Here is a 12,120-nt window from a genome sequence, read left to right on the forward strand (position 1 = left end):
GAGGAGATATGGAACATATGTATATGTATAGCTGATTCACTTTGTTATAAAGCAGAAACTAACACACCATTGTAAAGCAAGTATACTCCAATAAAGATGTTAAAAAATAAATAAATGAAACAATTACTTTAAATGTCAATGGACTAACTGCTCCAGTCAAAAAACATAGAGTGGCAGATTGGATAAAAAAAACAATACGCTACAATGTGCTGCCCACAAGAGACTCACTTTAGGGCAGAAGACATACACAGATTGAAAGTGAGGGGATACAAAAGATACTTCACAAACGGAAATGAGAAGAAAGCAGGGATAGTAATACCCATATCAGACAAAATAAACTTGAAAACCAAGTCCATAAAGAAAGACAAAGAAGGACATTATATAATGATAAAGGGATCAATACAGGAGGAGGACATTACACTCGTTAAAATATATGCACCTAATATAGGAGCACCTAAATATACAAAACAAATACTAAGAGAGATAAAGGGAGAAGCTGACAGGAATACAATAATAGTAGGAGACTTCAACAAGATCAATGGACACATCTTCCAGGCAGAAAATCAATAAGGCAACAGAGATACTAAATGACACAACACCAGCTGGATTTAATTGATATCTATAGGACACTACATCCAAAAAAAAAAAAAACCAGAATGCACATTCTTCTGAAGCGTGCAAGGAACAGTCTCTAGGATAGACCACATACTAACACACAAAACAAACCACAACAATTTAATAGGATAGAAATTATTTCAAGCATCTTTTCTGACCACAGTATGAAACTAGAAATCAACCACAGAAAGGAAAATGGAAAAAAACTGTCACATGGAGACTAAACAATATGCTACTAAAAAAACCAATGAGTCAATGATGAAATCAAAGAGGAAACCAGAAAATACCTCACGAGAAATGATAATGCAAAAAAGCAACCATACACAATCTATGGGATGTAGCAAAAGCAGTTCTAAGAGCGAAGTTCATAGCAATACAGGTCTTCCCTAAGAAACAAGAAAAACCTCAAATAAACAACCTAACCTACCACCTAAAAGAATTAGAAAAAGAAGAACAAACAAAATCTAAAGTCAGCAGAAGGAAATAAAAAATATCAGAAAGGAAATAAATAAAATAGAGATAAAAAAAAAACCATAGAAAAGATCAATAAACCAAGAGCTGGTTTTTTGAAAGGATAAACAAAATTGACAAATCTCTAGCCAGGCTCACCAAGAAGAAGATAAAGAGGACCCAAATAAGCAAAATAAGAAATGAAAGAGGACAAATAACAACCCATACCGCAGGAAAAATATTTAAGAAATTGCTACGAACAGTTATATGCCAACAAATTGGACAACCTAGAAGAAATGGACAAGTTTCCAGAAACACACAGCCTTCCAAAACTGAGTGAAGAAGAAACAGATAATTTGAAGAGACTGATCACTAAAAGTGGAATAGAACCTATAATTTAAAAATTCCCTACAAACAAAAGTCCAGGGCCAGATGGCTTCACTGGGGGATTCAATCATCTACAAACATCAGAGAAGTTATACCTAGCCTTCTCAAAATACTTCAGAAGACTGAAGAGGCGGGAACACTCCCCAAGTAATTCTATGAAGCCACCATCACCCTGATACCAAAACCAAGGACACTATAGAAAAATTACAGACCAATATTTTTGATGAATATAGATGCAGAAATCCTCAACAAAGCATTAGCAAACCTAACCCAACAATATATGAAAAGGATCATACACCATGATCAAGTTGAATTCATTCAGGGTCACAAGGATGGTTCAACATATGCAAATAAATCAATGTGATACACCACATTAACAAAAGAAAAGACAAAAACCACATGATCATCTCCAAAGATGCAGAAAAAAATTCAGCATCCATTCATGATAAAAAAAATAAATAAAAAAACTCACCAGAGTGGGTACAGAGGGAACTTATCTCAACATAATAAAAGCTATTTATGACAAACCCACAGCCAACATAATACTCAATGGTGAAAAGCTGAAAGCCTTCCTGCTAAATTCTGGATCAAGACAGGATGCCCACTCTCACCACTTCTATTCAACATAGCATTGGAATTCCTAGCGACAGCAATCAGACAAGAAAAAGAAATAAAAAGTATACAAATTGGAAGGGAAAAGGTAGAACTGTCATTACATGCAAATGATATGATACTCTATATAGAAAACCCTCCACACAAAAAGTATTAGAATAAATGAATTCAGCCAAGTAGCAGGATACAAGATTAACATACAGAAATCTGTTGCATTTCTTTTCACTAACAATAAAATAGAAAAAGAGAGTAAAAAAACAATCCCGTTTAAAATTGCTTCAAAAAAAAAAATACCTAGGAAAAAACCTAGCCAAAGAGATGGAAGACCTAGACCCCAAGAACTATAAAACTTTGTTAGGAGATCGGATCAAGATCTAAGGAGTAGGACATGGAGCTCCCATCCTCCCATAAATACATCAAAAATAAATGTGGAACAGTTCTCACAGAACATCTACTGAATGCTGTCAGAAGACCTCAGACTCTCAAAAGGGCAAAAAAATCTTCAGGTAACTGGATAGGACAAAAAAAAAAAAAAAAGAGAGAGAGAGAGAGAAAGGAATACGGATGGGACCTGTGCCACTGGGAGGGAGCTGTGAAAGAGTAAAGGTCCTGACACGCTGGGAAATCCCCTCGCTGGTGGGGAGATCAGCAGGGAGAGGGTGGAGCCTTGGAGGAGAGTGCAGCAACTAGTATACAGAAGGCAAAGCAGAGAGAGACATGCACAGACAGTCAGTGCCACTGCCCTGCACTCCCCAGCTTGAGATGCTGGTCTGCTGGTGCGGGAGGGGTTTGGGTGCTGAGGCTTGGGCTTCGGACATCAGACCTGGGGAGAAGACTGGAACTGGCTGCAAGGAGGAGCCCCCTGAAAGGGCTAGGATGTTGTACACCATAACAGAGGGTGTACAGGAAATAGCCTGGGCCTGCTAGAAAGACAAGGTACCATTGTTGGGGGGCAGGCAAGGAGAGGGGCAGGACCACCATAGGAGCTTTCTTCTCTGCACACACGCTCTCAGGCAACAGGACACCGCCTACACAAGCTCTGGGGGCAGGCGGGAGGCACCACTGCCATCTCAGGCTCCAAAGGTGGGCGTGGGCCACTGCTGCCGCCGAGAGTCCTATGAGCAGGCGCCAATCGCTGCACCCAACTTCCTGGGAGTGCTTTTTGGCCACTGCCGATGAGAGTCCCACAACCAGGTGCCAATCACTGCCCCCGCCTTCCTGGGAGCACATATAGACCATGCACCTACACACCCCCTATCAAGGGGATAACAGCCAGCACACACTGAGGAAAGAGATGGCAAGCATCCAAATGAAAGCAGCCCTCATGCCAAAAAATTATTAAACCCACACAAGCTACACAGGGACGCTCCCACATATAAACAGTCCTCTAAGACTATAATAGATAACTGTTTCTCCTAAACTCACAGAGTTAGAGAAATATAAGTAAAATGAAGAAGCAGAGAAACCACTCCCAGTTAAAAGACCAAGAGATTTCCCCTGAAGGAAGAAACAATGAAACAGACCTCTTCAAGCTAATAGACACTGAATTCAAAAAGGAGGTAATGGCACTTCCCTGGTGGCACAATGGTTAAGAATCCGCCTGCCAATGCAGGGGACATGGGTTCGAGCCCTGGTCTGGGAAGATCCCACATGCTGCTGAGCAACTAAGCCCATGAGCCACAACTACTGAGCTCACATGCCTAGAACCCATGCTCTGCAACAAGAGAAGCCACTGCAATGAGAAATCCACACACCACAACGAAGAGTAGCCCCCGCTCGCCACAACTAGAGAAAGCCCAGGTGCAGCAACAAGGACCCAGTGCAGCCAAAACTAAATTAATTAATTAATTTTTTAAAAATTTGTTTTAAAAAAAAGGAGGTAATGAAAATACTGCAGGAATTAAGAAAGGCAATTGACAGAAATGTAGATTACTGTAAAAAGGAACTAGAAACTATGAGGAGCAGCCAAGAAAAATTAGAAAATTCATTTGCCAAGACGAAAGCTGAAAAGGTAATGTACAGCAGAACGAATAATGGAGAAGAAAGAAAAAGTGATCTGGAAGAGAGAATAATAGAAATTACCCCATCAGAACAGCAGACAGAAAGCCAAATGAAACAAAAAAGAAAGCAATATAAGAGACCTATGGGCCTAGCATAGGAGTGTAGACCACACTACCGTAGCGTAGACATATGGGTCTACACTACCAAAGTGTGCCAATCCACACATAATAGGGATTCCAGAAGGAGATGAAAGAGAAAAGGGGATTGAAAATGTATGTGAAGAAATTATGGCTGAAAAATTCCCAAACCTAAAGAAGGAAATAGATATCCAGATACAAGAAGCACAGAGGGTCCCAAACAAGATGAACAAGCAGACCTACACCAAGAAATATGATAATAAAAATGGCAAAAGTTAAAGAGGGATTCTAAAAGCAGCAAGAAAAAAACAAAGAGTTAATTAAAAGGGAACTCCCATAAGGCTGATTTCTCTACAGAAACGATGCAGGCCAGAAGGGAGTGGCAAAATATTATTCAAAGTCTTGGAAAAATCTGCAACCTACAATATTCTACCCAGCAAGATTATCATTTAAAATAGGAGGAGGGACTTCCCTGGTGGCACAGTGGTTAAGAATCCGCTTGCCAATGCAGGGGACATGCGTTTGAGCCCTGGTCCGGGAAGATCCCACATGCTGTGGAGCAACTAAGCCCATGTGCCACAACTACTGAGCCTGCACTCTAGAGCCTGTGAGTCAAAACTACTGAGCCCGCATGCCACGGCTATTGAAGCCCGCGCGCCTAGAGCCCATGCTCTGCAGCAAGAGAAGCCACCGCGGTGAGAAGCCTGCATACTGCAACAAAGAGTAGCCCCCACTCGCCACAACTAGAGAAAGCCCACGCACAGCAACAAAGACCCAATGTAGCCAAAATAATTAATTAATTAATTTTAAAAAAATAATAGAAGGAGAGGGACTTCCCTAGGGGTCCAGTGGTTAAGACTTCGCCTTCCAATGCAGGGGGTGCAGGTTCGATGCCTGGTCAGGGAGCCAAGATCCCACATGCCTCGTGGCCAAAAAACCAAAACAAAAAACAGCAATACTCTAACAAATTCAATAAAGACTTTAAAAATGGTCCACATCAAAAAAATCTTTAAAAAATAAAAACTAAATAGGAGGAGAGATAAATAATTTCTCAGACAAGCAAAAACTAAAAGAATACAGCAATACTAAACCTATCCTAAAAGAAATACTGAAAGGTCTTCTCTAAATAGAAAAGAAGCAAGAAGACATAGGAAAGAGAAAATTACAATTGGAAAGTAAATCACTTAAATAAGCCAGTATACAGATCAAAAAGAAAAAAAAAACCTATTTGGAAAGTGATGATAAACACAGGAAGAGCAAAAGGATAAACATGAAGATGTAAAAGAGGACATCTTTTTTTTAGAATGTGTTTGAGCCTATATGACTATCAGTCTAAAGCAAGCAGATATAGGAAAGGGTTAACATACTTGAAAAACAGAGTAGCCACAAATCAAACACATACAGTAGATCCACAAAAACCAAAAAGAAGAGAACACAAGCATAAGATAAAAGAAATCATCAAACCACAAAAAGAAAACGGAACAAGAAGAAACATAGAATCAACTGGAAAACAAGGTTTAAAATGGCAATAAATACATATTTATCAATAATTACCTTCAATGTCAATGGACTAAATGCTCTAATCAAAAGACACAGAGTGGCAGACTGGATTAAAAAACAAGAGCCTACAATATGCTGCCTACAAGAGACTCACTTTACAGCAAAGGATACACATAGATTGAAAGTGAGGGAATGGAAAAATATATTTCAGGCAAGCGGAAATGACAAGAAAGCAGGAGTCACAATACTCATACCAGACAAAATAAACTTTAAAACAAAGGCCATAAAGGAAGACAAAGAAGGACACTATATAATGATAAAACGCTCAATAAAAGAAGAGGATTTTACACTCATCAACATATATGTACCCAATATAGGAGCACCCAAATACATAAAACAAATACTAACAGACATAAAGAGAGAAATTGATGGGAATACAATAATAGTAGGAGACTTTATCACCTCGCTCACATCAATGGACAGATCTTCCAGACAGAAAATCAATAAGGCAACAGAGGTCCTAAATGATACAATAGAACAGTTAGACTTAATTTATATTTCCAGGATATTACATCCAAAAAAACCCAGAATACACATTCTTTTCAAGTGCACATGGAAGATTCTCTAGGAATGACCACATACTAGGGCACAAAACAAACCTCAACAAATTCAAGAGTACAGAAATTATTTCAAGCATATTCTCTGACCACAATGGCATGAAACTAGAAATCAACCACAGGAAAAGAAATGAGAAAAAAAAATCGATTACATGGAGACTAAACAACATGCTACTAAAAAACCAATGGGTCGAGACAAGGAAATCACAAAGGAAAATAAAAAATACCTTGAGACAAATTACAATGAAAACACAGCCATACAAAATCTATGGGATTCAGCAAGAGCAGATCTTAGAGGGAAGTTCATAGTGATACAGGCCTTCCTCAAAAAACAAGAAAAGTCTCAAGTAAACAACCTAACCTACCTCCTAAAAGAATTAGAAAAAGAAGGACAAACAAAACCTAAAGTCAGCAGAAGGAAGGACATAATAAAGCTCAGAGAGGAAATAAATAAAATAGAGATTTAAAAGATAGAAAAATAGTCAATAAAACCAAGAGCTGGTTCTTTGAAAGGGTAAACAAATTTGACAAACCTGTAGTTAGGTTCACCAAGAAGAAAAGAGAACCCAAATCAACAAAATAAGAAAGGAGAAATCTCAATACCACATAAGTGCAAAAAATCATAAAATAATACTATAATATGAACAATTATATGCCAACAAATTTGACAACATAGAAGAAATGGACAACATTCTAGAAACATACAGTCCACCAAAACTGAATCAAGAAATAGATAATTTGAACAAACTAATCACTAGAAGTGAAATAGAATCTGTAATAAAATTTAAAAAAACCAAAAAACTCCCTACAAATGAAAGTCTAGAAACAGATGGCTTCACAGGAAAATTCTACCAAACATACAAAGAACTTATACCAATCCTTCTCAAATCCTTCCGAAAGACTGAAGAGGAGGGAACACTCCCAAAGACATCCTATGAAGCCACCATTACCCTGATATCAAAACCAGACAAAGATATCACCAAAAAAGAAAATTACAGGCCAATATCTTTGATGAATATAGATGCAAAAATTCTCAACAAAATATTAGCAAACTGACTCCAACAACACATAAAAAAGATCATACACCACAACCAAGTGGGGTTTCACCCCAAGTTCACAAGGATGGTTCAACCACTGTGATACACCACATTAACAGAAGAAAAAACAAAAACTACATGATCATCTCAATAGATCCAGAGAAAGCATTTGATAAAATTCAGCATCCATTCATGATAAAAACTCTTAGCAAAGTGGGTACAGAGGGAACATATCTCAACATAATAAAAGCCATTTATGACAAACCCACAGCCAACATAATATACTCAATGGTGAAAAACTAAATTCTGGATCAAGATAAGGATGCCAACTCGCACCACTTCTATTCAACCCAGTATTGGAAGTCCTAGCAACAGCAATCAGACAAGAAAAAGAAATAAAATATATCCAAATTGGAAGGTAAAATTGTCACTATATGCAGATGATATGATACTATATATAGAAAACCCTAAAGACTCCACACAAAAACTACTAGAACTGATAAATGAATTCAGCAAAGTATCAGGATACAAGATTAACACTCAGAAATGGACTGCATTTCTTTACACTAACAATGAAATATCAGTAAGGTAATGTAAAAAAAAAAAAAAACAAACCCGTATCTTGTAAAATCACACCAAAGAAAGTACCTAGGAATAAACCTGACCAAGGAGTTGAAAGACTTATACACTGAGAGCTATAAAACATTAATAAAGGAAATTAAAGATGACTCAAAGAAATGGAAAGACATGCCATGCTCTTGGATTAGAAGAATTAGTATTGTTAAAATGGCAATACTGTCCAAAGCAATCTACAGATTTAATGTGATCTGTATCAAATTACTCATGACATTTTTCACAGAACTATAACAACCCTAAAATTTATATGGAACCATATAAGACCCATAATTGTGAAAGCAATCCTGAGGGAAGAAAAAAAGCAGGAGGCATAACCTTCCCAGACTTTAGACAATACTACAAAGTTCCTATAATCGAAACAGTGTGGTATTGGTACAAAAACAGACATACGGATCAATGGAACAGACTAGAGAGCCCAGAAATAAACCCACACACCTATAGTCAATTAATCTTCAACAAAGGGGGCAAGAATATAAAATGGGAAAAAGTCTCTTCAGCAAGTGGTGCTAGGAAAGCTGGACAGCTGCATGTAAATCAATGAAGTCAGAACACAGCCTCACACCATGCACAAAAATAAACTCAAAATGGCTTAAAGACTTAAAACATAAGACATGACACCATAAAATTCCTAGAAGAGAGCACAGGCAAAACATTCTCTGACATAAATCATACCAATGTTTTCTTAGGTCTGTCTCCCAAGGTAATAGAAACAGAAACAAAAATAAACAAATGGGACCTAATCAAACTTACAAGCTTTTGCACAGCAAAGGAAACCAGAAACAAAACAAAAAGACAAGCTATGGAATGGTAGAAAATATTTGCAAATGATGTGGCTGACAAGGGCTTAATCTCCAAAATATACAAACAGCTCATACAACTCAACAAAAACAAAATAACCCAATCAAAAAATGGGCAGAAAGGGCTTCCCTGGTGGAGCAGTGGTTAAGAATCCGCCTGCCAATGCAGGGGACACGGGTTCGAGCCCTGGTCCGGGAAGATCCCACATGCAATGGAGCAACTAAGCCCATGTGCTGAAACTACTGAGCCTGCCTGCGCTCTAGAGCCAGCAAGCCACAACTACTGAGCCCGCACGCCACAACTACTGAAGCCTGCGTGCCTAGAGCCTGTGCTCGGCAACAAGAGAAGCCACCGCAGTGTGAAGCCTGCACACCACAACGAAGAGTAGCCCCCGCTCGCCGCAACTAGAGAAAGCCCACGCGCAGCAATGAAGAGTCAACCCAGCCAAAAATTAATTTTTTTTAAGTGAGCAGAAGACCTAAATAGACATTTTTTCCAAAGAAGACATACATATGGCCAATAGGCACATGAAAAGATGCTCAACATCACTATTAGAGAAATGCAAATCAAAACTACAATGAGGTACCACCTCACACCGATCAGAATGGCCATCATTAAAAAGTCTACAAATAACAAATGCTGAAGAGGATGTGGAGAAAAGGGAAACCTCCTACACTGTTGGTGGGAATGTAAATTGGTACAGCCACTATGGAAAACAGTATGGAGGTTCCTCAGACAACTAAAAATAGAATTACCATATGATCCAGCAATCCCACTCCTGGGAATATACCCAGACAAAAATATAATTCAAAAAGATACATGCACCCCTATGTTCATAGCAGCACTGTTCACAACAGCCAAAACATGGAAACAACCTAAATGTCCACTGACAGATGAATGGATAAAGATGTGGTACATATATACAATGGAATACTACTCAGCCATAAAAAAGAATGAATAATACCATTTACAGCAACATGGATGCAACCAGAGATTATCATACTAAGTGAAATAAGTCAAAAAGAGAAAGACAAATACCACATGATATCACTTACATATGGAATCTAAAATATGGCACAAATGAATGTATGTACAAAACAAAAACAGACTCACAGACATAGAGAACAGACTTGTGGTTGCCAAGGGGGAGGAAGGTAGGGGAGGGATGGACTGGGAGTTTGGGGTTAGTAGATGCAAACTATTACATACAGAATGTATTAACAACAAGGTCCTACTGTATAGCACAGGGAACTATATCCAATATCCTGGGATAAATCATATAACTGAGTCACTTTGCTGTGTAGCAGAAATTAACACAACACTGTAAACCAACTATACTTCAATTAAAAAAAAGCAGATCAGGATTGCTTGGGGATGGGAGTGGGGAATAGAGAGGATTACTTTACAAAGGGGGAGGAGGAACTTTGGGGGTTGATGATTTCATGGGTGTATTCATATATCAAAATTCATCAAATAGTACATTTTAAATATGTGCTGCTTATTATATGTTAATTATACTTCAATAAAGTTGTAAAATATATTTCAAAAAATAAAACACTGTTAAAGGAAACTGAAGATGATTCAAAGAGATGGAAAGATATCACATGCTCTTGGATAGGAAGAATTAATATTGTTAAAATGGCAATACTACCTAAAGCAAACTACAGGTTTAATGCGATCCCTATCAAATTACCCATAACATTTTTCATGGAACCATAACAAATAATCCCAAAATTTATATGGAACCATAAAAGACCCAGAATTGCCAAAGCAATCCTGAGGAAAAAAAGAAAAACAAGTAGGAGGCATAACCCTCCCAGACTTCAGACAATACTACAAAGCTCCCATAATCAAAACAGTGTGGTATTGGTACAAAAACAGACATACAGATCGACGGAACAGACTAGAGAGCCCAGAAATAAACCTACACACCTACAGTCAACTCATCTTTGACAAAGGAGGCAAGAATATAAAATGGGAAAAAGTCTCTTCATTAAGTGGTGTTGGGAAAGCTGGACAGCCTCATGTAAATCAATGAAATTAGAACACGTCCTCAAGCCATATACAAAAATAAACTCAAAATGGTTTAAACACTTAAATATAAGACATGACATCATAAAATTCCTAGAAGAGAACACAGGCAATACAGTCTCTGACATAAATCGTAGAATATTTTCTTAGATCAATCACCCAAAGGAAAAGAAATAAAAGCAAAAATAAACAAATGGGACCTAATCAAGCTTAAAAGCTTTTCCACAAAACAAAAAGACAACCTTATGGAATGGGAGAAAATGTTTGCAAATGATGCAACCAACAAGGGGTTAATTTCCAAAATACACAAACAGCTCATACAATTCAATATAAAAAAAACAAACAACTCAATCAAAAGACAGGCAGAAGACCTAAATAGACATTTCTCCAAAGAAGACATAAAGACAGCCAACAGGCACATGAAAGGATGCTCAACATTGCTAATTATTAGAAAAATGCAAATAAAAACCACAATGAGGTATCACCTTACACAAGTCAGGATGGCTATCATCAAAAAGTCTGCAAATAGGACTTCCCTGGCAGTTCAGTGGTTGGGACTCTGAACTTCCACTGCAGGGGACGCAGGTTCAGTCCCTGGTTGGGGAGCTAGGATCCTGCATGCCACATGGTGTGGCCAAAATAAATGAATAAATTAAAAAAAAATTTTTTAATGTCTGTAAATAATAAATGTTGGACAGGATGTGGAAAAAAGGGAACCCTCCTTCGCTGTTGGTGGGAATGTAAATTGGTGCAGTCACTATGGAGAACAAACAGTACGAAGGTTTCTTAAAAAACTAAAAGTAGAAAAAAAATTAAAAATAGAGCTACCATATGATCCAGCAATCCCACTTCTGGGCATACATGCAAAAAACACAAAACCCTAACTCCTAATTGGAAAAGATACATGCACCCCAATGTTCACTGCAGCATTACGAACAATAGTCAAGACATGGAAACAACTTAAATGTCCATCAACAGATGAATGGGTAAAGAAGATGTGGTATATATATACAATGGAATATTACTCAGTTATAAAAAAGAATGAAATATTGCCCATTTGCAGCAACATGGATGGACCTAGAGAATATCACAATAAGTGAAGTCAGACAGAGAAAGCAAATATTATATGATATCACTTATATATGGAATATAGAAAATAATACAAATGAATCTGTTTACAAATCAGAAACAGAGTCACAGACATAAAAAACAAGCTTATGGTTACCAAAACGGAAAGGGAGTCGGGGGGAAGGATAAATTAGGAGTTTGGGATTAACAGACACACACTATTCTATACAA

General features: G+C 37.8%; 1 long non-coding RNA gene across 7 annotated transcripts in view; it reads right to left on the minus strand.

Moving 5' to 3' along the window:
- The window catches only part of LOC117311639 (uncharacterized), a 132,562-nt gene that overhangs the window by 33,907 nt on the left and 86,535 nt on the right, over window positions 1–12,120 (minus strand). The gene's annotated exons all lie outside the window — the stretch shown is intronic.

The sequence above is a fragment of the Tursiops truncatus genome, chromosome 3 (genome assembly GCF_011762595.2).
Source record: "Tursiops truncatus isolate mTurTru1 chromosome 3, mTurTru1.mat.Y, whole genome shotgun sequence".
Taxonomy (NCBI): domain Eukaryota; kingdom Metazoa; phylum Chordata; class Mammalia; order Artiodactyla; family Delphinidae; genus Tursiops; species Tursiops truncatus.